Source organism: Cupressus sempervirens, chromosome 5, assembly GCF_028749045.1.
Source record: "Cupressus sempervirens isolate cs-2001-9-10 chromosome 5, ASM2874904v1, whole genome shotgun sequence".
NCBI classification, from domain to species: domain Eukaryota; kingdom Viridiplantae; phylum Streptophyta; class Pinopsida; order Cupressales; family Cupressaceae; genus Cupressus; species Cupressus sempervirens.
Window position 1 is genome coordinate 408,190,129 of NC_143122.1, and position 13,492 is coordinate 408,203,620.

The window sequence follows — 13,492 nt, forward strand, 5'->3', positions numbered from 1 at the left end:
TCATACAATCCATCAGCTACCCTAAGCCTAGGATTGAGTGAGGTTAACCTCTTAACTTGCACTGTTTCTATAGTGGACTCAGGAAGTAACTCAAGCAAATCATCATGCACATTTCTATCCAGGTAGTTTACTGCTCCTGTAAATCCCTTCTTAGGAGGCATCTTGGGCTATCCTCTTTAAAACTTAAAAGCTCACAAAGATGATGGCAGTTTTACTTACTTGAATTCTGTCTCAATTTTCCTTTGAATTCCTGCAAAATTTCAGCGAACAGATAACTTGACAATTTCTTATCAACCTTGCCACGCTTTTCTTTCAGTAATAGCTTCTGCACAGGAATGGCTTCAAATCTTTTTCTCGCGTGAATTAAACTGATGCAATCTCTCTGTATTATACTCTGTTTTTTCTCACGGATGAAGCTTTCTTGTCAAATTAATATAGAGAGTGGCACTACATTTTTAATTTAAAACTGCGCCGTTGATCTTCAAAGATCCTACGATCATGCGGTACAAAGAGAACAACTAGGAGTTACACTTGCCATGTCAGTCATATTACCCAATGAGAGCTTGCCACGTACATAATTCTTTCTTTTGATGGCGCTTACCTTTAAACCCACTGACGACGGAGAACACGTGTCAGCATGTCGCTACTTCGTCATGCATAAAGAACAAGCACCTTGCCATAACGAGGCGGCGACAACCGTTGATCGAATTAAGAAATGATCGAAAGATACGCTACATGGCTTCTTAAGAAAGAAGGCGGTGGGCCCATCTCACTATGTCGCTGTGATTATCTTCCTTGCAACTCATCATAATGAGATAGCGAGCTCCGTTGATTCACTTTAAGCTGATGTTCCAGATTTCTTGTATATTTAGTCAGGTAAGCATTAATGAGAATCGGATCTCTGCATAGCTAGCACATGTCAAATTTTATCAGTCACCTGTCATTACACGTCATCATAGATCTTGCCGATCTTTTACCATTTTACGGGGCCTCGCTAACTCGCTAACGGTGAAGCACCTCAACTTTCCGATAGCGAGGTAGCGAGCTTCGGCACTTAAAAGGATTTCGTGCCGGAAAAAGCAAGGGGGTACCCAGTAACTACTCCCGTTAATTAAAACTGATTCTGACAACAGTATTCATGACAGGTCATGCCACCTAGTGTAATTATGATACAAGCAAGATGCAATGTCATCACTTTAAGATTTTCACATGGCCTCGCTACTTCGCTAACGGTGAAGCACCTGAATTTTCCGATAGCGAAGTGGCGAAACTTCCGAAAAAATCAACATTCCGGCTCTGATGTCAGATATTCTAGTGGGTCCTTCTTCCCCCTTTTTATGGCGAATTGCAAAGTGTACCTACACAATAAAGTAATTAATAAGCAAATCTTCGATCGCCGCACCTTCACTTCATGGTCCCACCGCTTAAAAACTCGACACTCGCTATCTCGCTATACTTAATGAGCATGCAACTTTCAATAGCGAGATAACGCCAGCGGTAGATCTAATCAGATCTGACGGTTGGGACAAACAGTAAGAAAGGTAACCCGGGAGAGAGGAAAAGGAATACGGAAGCATATTTGCTTCTTTTGAATTTTGAGAATTTTCGCGCCCGACCATTTATAAATAGAGATGAATGGAAGGCTTACAAGGCGAATATTTCTTATAGCTGGTTTATCCAAAACCTTATACTTCACTTAGACATAGAACTTCTGACTTTTCTATGGTTTAACTGAAGAATTTTTTACTGCAGAAAAAGTCAGACCAACATTTCCAAAGGTCTCTTTATTGAGAATGATATTGTGGATATCAGACAAAAGACACTTTTCTTGCTTGTCTCTTTCCTAGTCCCATCCCATGGATTACATCTCCTTTTGTAAAGAGTGTAGTTTGTCTTTTATTTTATCATTTTGTTCAAAAATATTTCCAAAAGAAAACATATTCTAATGTTTAAGATATTCCATCAAAACTTTTAGTTTACCCAAAAGATGAAACATATCAGTACCAATAAGTTTACAATTCTACCATTCTTTAAAATGAGTGGGGAAATTTGGGTTAAGAGTCCACATATTTTAAAATAGAAAATGATACTTATCTTGTTGAACCAAAGGGTACCATTTGAAAAAAAAATACAATGATGATCATAAACAAACCTAACAATACCAGAAATTGAGAAATCATGAATGTTGTTCCAATTTAACAATAGAAGGCATACGTTTAACCTAACATGGATCAAGTTGTTTCTAGAGTGAATGTTGGACCAAGTGAAACTTCCAACATGTACGTCCAAATCCTAGAGCTTCCCCTCTGAGATAAATTATGTAAGTCTGGTATAATGTAAGAAAAATCAATCATAACACCTTTTTTTAAGAATTGAAAAGAGGGGTGTTGAAATCCCCAATCACCATCCAATATTAAGACAAATTGTCCTTATTGTCCAAAAGGATTTTCTCCCAATAGATCTTCCTTTCTCCCACAATATTTTGTGCATACTCATTAGTTAGATTCCACACAAGATCTATATTATTATGAGACAACACCATGTGTTGGACCTACTTTCCTTTGTAGAAAATAGAACTAGTCAAGAGGCAAGAGTTCCAAATAATGGCTAACCCACTTGAAGCCCCATTAGATTTAATAGAAAAAATTAGAGATAAAAGGTAGATATACTTGCTAATAGTAGAGAAAGATGCAACATGTATTTTTGTTTCTTGTTATAGAATATCCAAGTTTAGATCTTTAATAGGATACTTAACAAGCATCTACTTTTGTAGACTATCAAGGCCTCTCATATTCTAGGAGACCATAATCATTGATATTTATTGGATCAAAAGTACTCAAGAGTGCTCTAGATCTCACTAATGATGTCCTATGCCAACTTATTTGTCAAAAAACTACTTGAATGCCTCCAAGTCTTCTAGGACATTCTCACATCAATATAATTATGGTACTTTAAATGGGAAATAGGGGGTGCGAGGGAGAATACTAAAGGGGAAGGGGAGAAGGGGAAAGGGGAAGCAAGGGAGCTATTGAAAACAAGGGGAGAAAGTGGGAGAAATGGGGGGAGGGAAAGAAACCAACAGAGGGAGGGGGCAGGGTGTAAAATGGAAAGGGTCAACATGGGGGTAGAACTAACTTCTGAAGGGAGGGTGGAGGGAAGAAAATTGGAGAAGAAGTCTCACTTGTGGAGGGAGGGAGGCACAAGGATCTAAGAAAGAGTTATAAAGAAGAGAGGCTTCTCTAGCCCAATACCTAGGGACATGGGCATGGGCCCAAAAGTAGAGAGTGAAAATCTCTACAACCACTTGAAGAGAAGGCTTTGCAAGAGAATTCTTAGGGAAAGCATTTGAAAGGTGGATAGTCATAGAGAAGATTTGGTAGAATGGCATGGAGTTCTCATACTCTAGAGGTTGATAAATAGAGAGATAAAGAGGGTCTGGTTACGAGCCACAACATCAACACCTAGAAAATCCCCAAATGAGTTGGATATTCCTTTAAAGACATCTCTATCCCATAATTTGAGGGGAATCCCAAGAAGTTTTACCTAGGTGGAAACAACACCAGAAAGATGAGCCATTGGGTCAAACCCCAGGTGTCATTTACAAAGTTACAGAAGAAACTTGCTTCAAAACCATGGGCCACATGCCAAGATACATAGGAAGTATTTCTTGAGGGAAAAAGAGATACAAAAACATCATTTGGGTAGTGCCAAAAATTTTACCAAACCTTTCAAAGCCCAAGTAGAGAAATCCCATTTCTTAAGAAAAAATAATATATGATCTTTGTGTGTACATAAAGTATCACACTTCTACAAACCATTATTCTTGAGAGAACCCATGGAAGAGGAAGTCTCAAGAGCCCACTTATAGCTCTCTATCTATGATGTACACAAGCTATGAGATGGTGGCCCTCAAATGAACCAAACTATGAAACCCTTGCAAGGTGCACCATAGAACAAGAGATTCAAAGAGTAGAGGGAAGAGTGCCAATATCCAAAAATCTAGAATAAAATGCAATGCAAATATAAGCTATTCTAAATGAATTGTAAGCAAACAAAGAGAACTAAGATAAAGTATAAAGGAAACTAAGCTAAAAATTATTCCATAATGTAGGTGGAATGAGAACTAAGCTAAAATGAAAAAATGCAAGAATGCTCCAAGTCTCCAAAAGCACCAAGAAAACCTACACCATAACAATAGCATGAGTTACTAAGATCTTTAGATTGAGCAGAGAGCCCACCTTTTTAAAGAAAAATGGATGGTAAAGATTAAGAGGAAAAAGAGGCATAATCAAGGGAGGAGAATGCATCTTGAGTGATCCATGTGTACAAGCATCTCAACCAATCACATTTAATGGTTGACTTTTGAGAGGGTTCGAAATATGTGAAGGAAAATTAAAGTTATTTTTAAAATAGAAGATTCCTCCCACCTAGAAAATTGTGCATTCATGTGTAGACAAAAATGTTTTTTATTTTATTTCTATAATAGGAATAATGTTTTATGTGCTCACACTTAGGATAAGTGGGAAGTGGGGATTTTATTTAATTATAAGGGGGACATGTTCTTTTAATTAAATATGAACTTTCGATAAAAAGGTCAAACTATAGGATAAAATCAAATAAATAGATTTTTGGAGATTTGATCAAGGATAAGCATTAGATAAATTATGCAAAAATGCTAGAAGAAGGAAGAATCTTGGAATGGATGCGTGTCCCAACCACTAATTTAGAAACCAAGACACCACACTGGGGTGGGTGAGATGTAGAACCAAAAAGGGGTAGTCTAGGGGAACATGATTGAACACCATCGATAGTGAGTGTGTAGGAACCAAGGTCTTCATGCCCAAATCCCAAGCAATTTCAGGGAAAGGAAGAGCTGAGAGAGATGCATAGGGATGGAAAACTCACTAGGAGGCTTGCTACTTTCATCCTATAGAGATCCTTCCAAACTTGAGGCCATTGTATGAGCACTCCCATTCTTTTATCCATGCACTTCAATCTCTTTGGCTCCTTTAGCCAACTCCCACTCTAAAGTTGCAAAGAACATTTCAAAAAAAAATCAACTCAATATGTTATGATGAAACTCAGTGCACCAAATATTATGTATAATAGAAAATTCACTGGTATGTGTTGTAACCTTATTGATAGTAACAGTTATCATTAAAAAAAAAATTTTATTTCAACAATATTGATTGTGTACCTAAAAAAGATTAATTTATAGATCAACCTATGGTTTGAAATTTCTCAAAATTATTTTGTACTAAATTGTATTATGTACAAGCATGTATAGAGAGTGCTCCCATTGAAGAAGTTTTGAGATTGAAAAATATATATTCTAAATGATTTAATTATATTATATAAACTATGATACCTAAAAAATAGTAGCACTTCCTTCTATGTGTTTCACAAATCAAAATGTCCTTTTCTACTAAAAATTATTTTTCACATAATTAGCTAACCTCAACATTCCTTAACCCACTTTTAGCTCTCATAAGCTACTTCACAAAAAGAAAATACTTTAATATCTCTATCACTAGTATTTTTCCTCCATAATGTGACTCAATTTACTATTCAATTTTTATTTTTTATTTTTTTTCCTTTGATATTATTTTTGGTTTATCAATTTGATTCCCTATTGAGGCTTAAAGACTAAAATAGGGGCTTGAGTTAGCCAAATCCTTAAACAATCTTCAAAAGAATCTCATATCTATTTGTCTCAAATCTAAAGATTTCTGTTCTTAGAGTCTTTCAATTGATTGGAATGATAATGTAGGTGTGTTATAATCTAAGCATTGTGATGACATTTGAAGATAAGTGATAGGTTTCTTTATTTCTTTATTTTCTATTGTTGTAACTTTTGGAATTGTGTCTCTTTGTAATTTAGTAGAATGAAATGTTTTGCATGTTACACTTATGTAAATATAGATACAAAGTAATTTTTTTAATATAATATTTATATTTATCTTTCCCATAATTTAGAATTAGAATAGAAGTTAAATTAGCATTGCTTCGAGTAACTAATAAATGTGTATTGAGAATAAGTCAAACTAACATTGATGTGTCCAAAAGACATGGTATTGAAAGGCTCTTTCCATTAGTTCTACTCTTTATTGGTTTCCCTTATAAGTGATAAAAAAAAAGTACATAGTCCTTAACTTATTTTCTTACTCTTTTAAAAATATATATTATAAAATTATAAAATAGCATTTAATTTTTGAAAAGATATAAAAAATAAAATAAAAAAATGTTTCTATAATAAATTTCACATCTACAAATACTATACTAATAAGTTGACATAGTTCTTTTGGGACATGAAAAAGAAGTTTATAGACAATTAATAGTGAATATTAGCTTCTATTAAGAAATAATTTGGAATAATAATACAAATTAGAATAAAAAGTGAAAAAAGACTAATTTTGAAAAGATAGAAATACATAGAACCAGGAAAGCAGGGAAAACAAATCTTTGGAGACAGAATTGAAAGTTACAGATGTGATTCTCCATTCAAATTATTTAGTAAGCTGATATCCCCACAATATTGACCACCTCTAAAATCTTGGCCTTTCCTAAAACTACAAAAGTATCACAGTTGATCAACGTCATTCAAAAACTTTTAAATTCAAAGGAAACCGTCGATCCATTGTAGCTTTTAGTGAATAATTTCTTATGGCCCAAATTGGTAGAATAAACTTGCAAAAGTGTTACTTAAACGGGCAGCCAATTTAGAAATTTCCATTAATAATGTGACCGTTACATCACAACTCAATGCCATTATAAAAATCCTAGTTTTTTTACAGAACAGTTCTCTACATTCAAACATACTTTTCGCAAGCAATTCTTTTCAGTAATTGTTGTTTTTTTTTCTAACTTTCATGACGAGAAACAATGGAAGGAAGAGGCTTAATGAGCTCAAAGATGAGATAATTAGTGTAGCCTTTAGAGTAATGTTTATGGTTTTTTGCTTTGTAGAAATTTTTGATCAGCAGCTCTTTCCAGATAGAGTTGATCACAAGCTCGGTGCTTTACTACTTTGGTGTCTTGCTATAGTCATCATCATTACGATTTGGCTTTGGATAGGAGCACTAGATGACGAGGAAGATGATTATGAGGAAGAAAAATTAGTAAGAAAGAAAGAAAATGAGGTTCAAAAAATGGTGAGAAAAATGGAAATGAGGGAAAAGAAGCGATAAATGAAGTTAAAAAGGTAGTGGGAAAAAAGGGAAATGAGGGAAACATAATAATAAATGTGACTTTAAAAGTAGTGAGAAGAATTGAAAATGAGGGGAAAGAAGCAATGAGCATAGAAGAAGGTGTGGTAAAAGAACTAACAAAGAAATTAGTTTTCCAAAATTTGAATCTTCCAGAAGGGGATACTTTACATAGTTGGGAATCTACTGCTCACCGGAGGGTTACTTTTGCGCTAGACCATTCTGTAGAAGAGGTGAACTCCAAGAAAATGTCAAGCAGTAGACATAATGCCCTAAATCAATAAAGGAGTTAGATCCACCATGTTTGCATCTTCAAGAGTCGGGTTCTCAACCTGCTTGGGAACCTACTTCTCAACCAAAGGTTACAACTGAGCTAGAGTATGCCGTAGGAGAGGTGAACTTCTTGGAGAAAATGTCCACTAGTACATATAGTGTTCTTAAACTAGTAAAGGAGTCAGATCCACCATGCTTGAATCTTCCAGATGAGGATTCTAAATCTATTTGGGAACCTACTTCTCAATCGAAGGTTATGCCCCAGCTGGAACGTTCGGTAGGAGAGGTGAACACCTACAAGAAAATGCCCACCATTCCACATAGTGTCCATCAACCAGCATCTTCTCCTAGATCTCGTACAATAGAGGTAAATTATTAATGTGCAGTGAATTTGATTTTTTAATAAACTTAAAATCTAGTTTCTATTGGATTTTTTGGTTATTAGTTTATATTTTAATGTTATATATATGAATTTAAATTTTAACAAATTTAAAATCTAGTTTCTATTGGATTTTTAATTATTAGTTTTTATTTATATATTTATATTATGTTCAGTGCAAAGTAGAAGTGCCTCTAAGAAGATCTACAAGAATTCATAGTAAAGTTATGTTGGGGGAGGTAAATTTATTTTCTTATTAGTTTTTTCTCATTTGAAATCTATATTTTATTGGGTTTTTCAGTCATGATTTTTATATTAATGGAATATTCTTTATTGTCTTTAGTGTAAAATAGAAGTAGCCCCCAAAAAACAAGGAAATAAAGCTAGGCCAAAAGAGGTAAATTTCTCTCTTTTAATACATTTAAATTTTTTCCCTCAATTTTAAAATTACTTTTATTTGACTTTATAGTCACTAGTTTTCATATTTATTGGGTGTATTCCTTGTTGTATTTAGTGTAAAGCAGAAGTAGCTAAGCAAAGGTCAAGGAGAATTAGCAAAGACATGACCCAACCATGAACATGACACTACAAATAACATGAAGGGGATGCATGGAGAGGATGATTACACTACAATATTTCATTAATTTTTTACTTTTAACTTACTCTCTAAAATATTTGAGTGAACGATTCCATTTAATTAGAGTGGAAATGTTAGTATCTTTTTGTGAACTTTCATTTTGTTGTATTTAGGTAATCTTTTCCCCTAAATTAACTTCATTTTTTTGGGATTCAGAGTCCTTTCTTAGTTGACTTTTTCAATCATTATTTTATATATTTAATAGGTTTGTCTTCATTCATTACTTTCTATATTTAATGGATATTACATGTGTCTTATAGAATCATCCTCCAAAGATATAGCAAAATTCACTATAAAGTCATGTATAAACGTTTGAAAAAATCTCATATTTATAATCTATTTTGTGTAGTTTACTCAATCATTATTTTCCATATTTAGTGCATTGTTTTTTGTTTCAAATTTTTAGTCATTTTATATAGTTTTAATATGTTTCATGAGAACTTGTTGTGTTTATTAGATCTACCAAGGCTACCAAGATATGCAATTAATGTGAGGAAAAATTTAATGTTATGCTTTGTCACTTCTTAAGTTTAATTCAATTTCTTCCACTCAAAAATAATTTCATTTTACATGAGTTTTTAAGTATTTTAGAAATATGTGATAAAACATCATTCTTCTTACACTAATAGTATACAAAGTGAATATTTCATATTAATAAGAAGAATTGAAAAAATAGAAATTTTAATAAATTGAAAAAATATGTTTTATGTGTGTTAAGTTCTTTAAAATAATTTTTTTGAAAAATTAAATATGTTATCTTACCTTTCACATGTTTTTCAAGATATTTGATATATTAAAGGATATTTGGATCCATAGATTAAAATATTTATTCAAATTCTTCAATTTGAATAATCTATATTAATCGTTGACATTAATGGTATTTTTTAAAAAACTTGATATTGTCTCTTATATAGATAAAACTAAAAACCTTGATAACTTGTTGTGTTTAGTGTAAATAACATAGATCTACCAAGGTTGCCAAGGTATGCAATTAATGTGAGGAATTTCTTGTACGTATGAATAATTTCATTTGGTATGAGTAACATGCTATTTTGATTAAATTATCTAGGATGTTTTAAAAAGTGATTTTTTTTTTTTTCAAAAAGGAAACTGATAGAATGATTTGTTCCAACCGTTTCGAATGCTCTTGATTTTGTGCAGGTTCAACGATATTCTTGATTTTAAACTATACGGTAGTGTGTAGTATCTTTCTTCCTCTATTTTATTTTAGAAACTGCAACATTTTTTCTTCTAGGGCTTTTATTTTGCAAGTAATACTCCTTATGTGCATATAAATTGACTATTTTTAGAACAACCCCAAATCTTATTTGTTTTTACTTACTTTTTCTAATTTCACTAATTTCAAAATCTTTCCTTACCTTGGAATTCTGTAATTTTATAGAATTTACATGTTTCTTTTCCTAACTTTTAACATTATTTATAATTCAAGATTGACAATTTCATCACAGGGTGAGTTGATTTTTTTCTTATATAATTATATCAAATCTTATTTATTTTTACTTACTTTTTCTAATTTCAATATTTTCACAATTTTCCTTTCCTTGGAATTCTCTAGATTTATAGAATTACTTTTTTTTTCCCTAACTTTTAACATTATTTAGGATTTGATTGATAATTGATATCATCATTCTTCAATGTGAGTTGTCTCAAAATTTACTTTTATAACTCTCCACTTTTCTTGCAAGTTGATTGATTTTTTATATAATTATATTTTTAATATAAACTTAGTTATGGTTTTTTTCTCATTTGAAAGCTGTATTTTATTAGATTTTTCAATAATATATTTTTATATTAATGAAATATATTCATTATTATTTTTAGTGTAAGATAGAAGCAGCCCCCAAAAAAATTAAAAAATAAAACTAAGCCAAAAGAGGTAAATTTCTCTCTTTTAATACATTAATTTTAGTCATTTTATATATTTTTAATGTATTTCATGAGGAAGATCTACCAAGGCTATTAAGGTATGTAATTTATGTGAAGACGAATATACTCTTATGCTTTGCTAGTTCTTAAGTTCAATTTTATTTCTTGTATTTATTAATAATTTCATTTCATATGATTTTTTTTTTAGCATTTAAGAAATATATTATAAAATGTCATTCCTCTTAGACTTGGATGAAATTCCTATCTCATCTTAAGTTAATGACATGTACTTAGAACATAATTTATAAAATTGAATCAAAATTTTGAATATGAAATTATTTAGGATGAAACTGATAGAATGATTTGTTCCAACCATTTCTAAAGCTCTTGATTTTGTGTAGGTTAGACAATATGTGAAAGCTTGAGTATATTGACTATTTGATTTGTGTTCATCATTGTCAAATCTTCATGAGAATAATCTTATTTCTATTTTTTTATAGGAAAGGATAGTGGGTAGTATGTTTCTTCCTCTATTTTATTTTAGATACTTCTAGGGCTTTTATTTTGCAAGTCTACGAGCTTTATGTGCATATAAATTAACTATTTTCATAACAACCCCAAATATTATTTATTCTTACTTGTTTTAGTTTCACAATTTTAAAATTTCATTTACAATTGACAATTGATGTCATCATTCTACAAGGTAAGTTGTCTCCTCAACATTCAATTGTAGGTTTTATAGAAGTACATGTTTTTTTTCCTAACTTTTAACACTATTTAAGATGTCATTGGCAATTGATATCATCATTCTACAGGGTGAGTTGCCTCCTTAACATTGTGTGTCAAATTTTGCTTCTAGAAATCTCCACTTTTCTTGCAAATTGGTTGATTTTTTCTTATATAATTTTAATGTAAATTTAGTTATCTTATCTTATCCTATCTTATCACTTAAAATTTTTGCAATATTATAAAGTTCTATGTGAATTTGTTCCAACCTTTTTATGACTTGAATTGGCTACAATTTTCTTCTATAACAACTGAATCTTACCATTGTAGAAGCCAGTTAATTGGTTATTGTTTCAATCTTATTTGCCTTTTATTCTTATATTGGTTAACATTTAATTAGGAGATAATTTTTGTCCTATGATTTACTATATTTTCCACATATAAAACATTTTTCTATATCGATTTTGGAATTAAACTTTGGTGAAATCATTTATTGGTAAGTTCTTATTTTTACTTTACTAAGGTAAATTTTTTCTTTCATTAAATTTGTACTTTTGAAATTTTGAATTTGAATCTTGTTAATTTTTCAAACCACTAATTTCTATTGAATATATATTCTTTGTTGTGTTCAATGTGGTGTGCAAAACTAGGTAAAAATATAAGAATCCAATTTAAGAGGTCTTTTTTTAAATTAAATTTTATTGCAAAATTTTTAATTAATTTAAAGTTTGAGTGTCCATATATGGTTCAAAAAAGTTCATAATTAAGCTATGTATCCACTATGAATAAAAGATTTTACTTTAAAGCAAACTAAATGTAAATATAAAGTTTGGAAAAGGAAATTCAAATAGTTGAAATAATTTTTTTCAGTTAAAAGAAATAAAATTATTTCCTACATTAATTTTTTTTAAAATTAAATTTATTTTCCTTTTCAATCCCTAATTTGCATATTTAGTTAATTTAAACTAAAAATTTCTTATGGCACATAACATAAAGTTATCTAAAATTAGATAATAAAAAATTATTTCATTAATTTTTTTTCCTAATATTAATCTTTTTTTATTGATTTGGTCAGTCACTAGTTCCCGTACTTCTTGTGTATATCTTTTATGTTGAGTTTAAAGTAGAAGGGCCTCTAGAAGAATGGGATAAAACTCACATTAAAGCTATCTCTGAACCGTAGCAAGAACACTCAAAGTGACATCCACACAGAATTATATTCTTATATTTTCCAACTTTTTTAAGTTCAATTTTAATTTCTGCTAATTTTTTAATGAATAATTCTACTTTACCAAGAAATGTAATATCATTTTTTAAAAAATATTTGAAAATACTATAATCACTTATCATTTCTCTCAGAATTACACCCAGTGGCACAATTAACATTCTATTTCTATTTCTATTTGATTCTGAATATTTACTAACCTGGAAGTTTTCCAAATGAATATGCATAGTAAAGCCCTAGATTTTTGTAGATGGAAAATTTGTGCTAACGTGCTTTATAATTCAGTACCGAGGACCTTTGAAGTGGTGTAAAGCTTTTGGAATACGTTTTCGTACGCAAGGTTTCCTACAATGGTTGAGTATGTTGTCTTTTCATTTTATTTTGTGGGTCGTTCATTATTTTTAAATCATCTTTGATTTAGATCAAGGGAACAATTTTATTTCTATTTCATTTTAGGTGTGTATGAACAAATTATGTGATGATTTACAATAGTGCATCTAGGAACATGAGAAATATAGTTGAGAAATATCAAGTTTATCTGGGAACATGATAAATGAAATGGGCTTTATTTCCATTGTTATGAAACATGACTCATCAACACTGGAGCATACTTATGTCATCATCATCACATTAGAGATTTTGGTATCAATCATAAGAAGGTAATAGTTATTGTGCACTCTATTATTCTAACATTTTTCACACTATTAGCATTCATAACCCAGTTACGAATTGATGGGTCAATAGATATATTTACCAATTACATTTTAGTAATGGTTTGAATTTTGATAATAGAAATAAAACATTACAATTTAACCATCATTCTATATCATTGTTTACATTTAGAAACCAAGTTAACAAAGGGAGCTTCGATATGATTAATATTCTTCTAGGAGTTTGCTTCAAGATCTCTCAATTTTTGTGTAGATTTTACAGAGGAGATGAGCTTGGTTAATCAAAAGATTGGGCTCACATATATGAGAAAAATAGCATCCCTCGTGCCTATATTTTTATAACAAGCTTTATCAAGTTACATGGTATACATTCAACAACCTTCACTTTTAAGAAGTTACTTTGTTTTGCTGAAATAGAAGTTAATCATGTGCTTGCTAAATTTTTACATGTTATTAGACTTGGCCTTTAGGAAACAATAAAGAAGATCA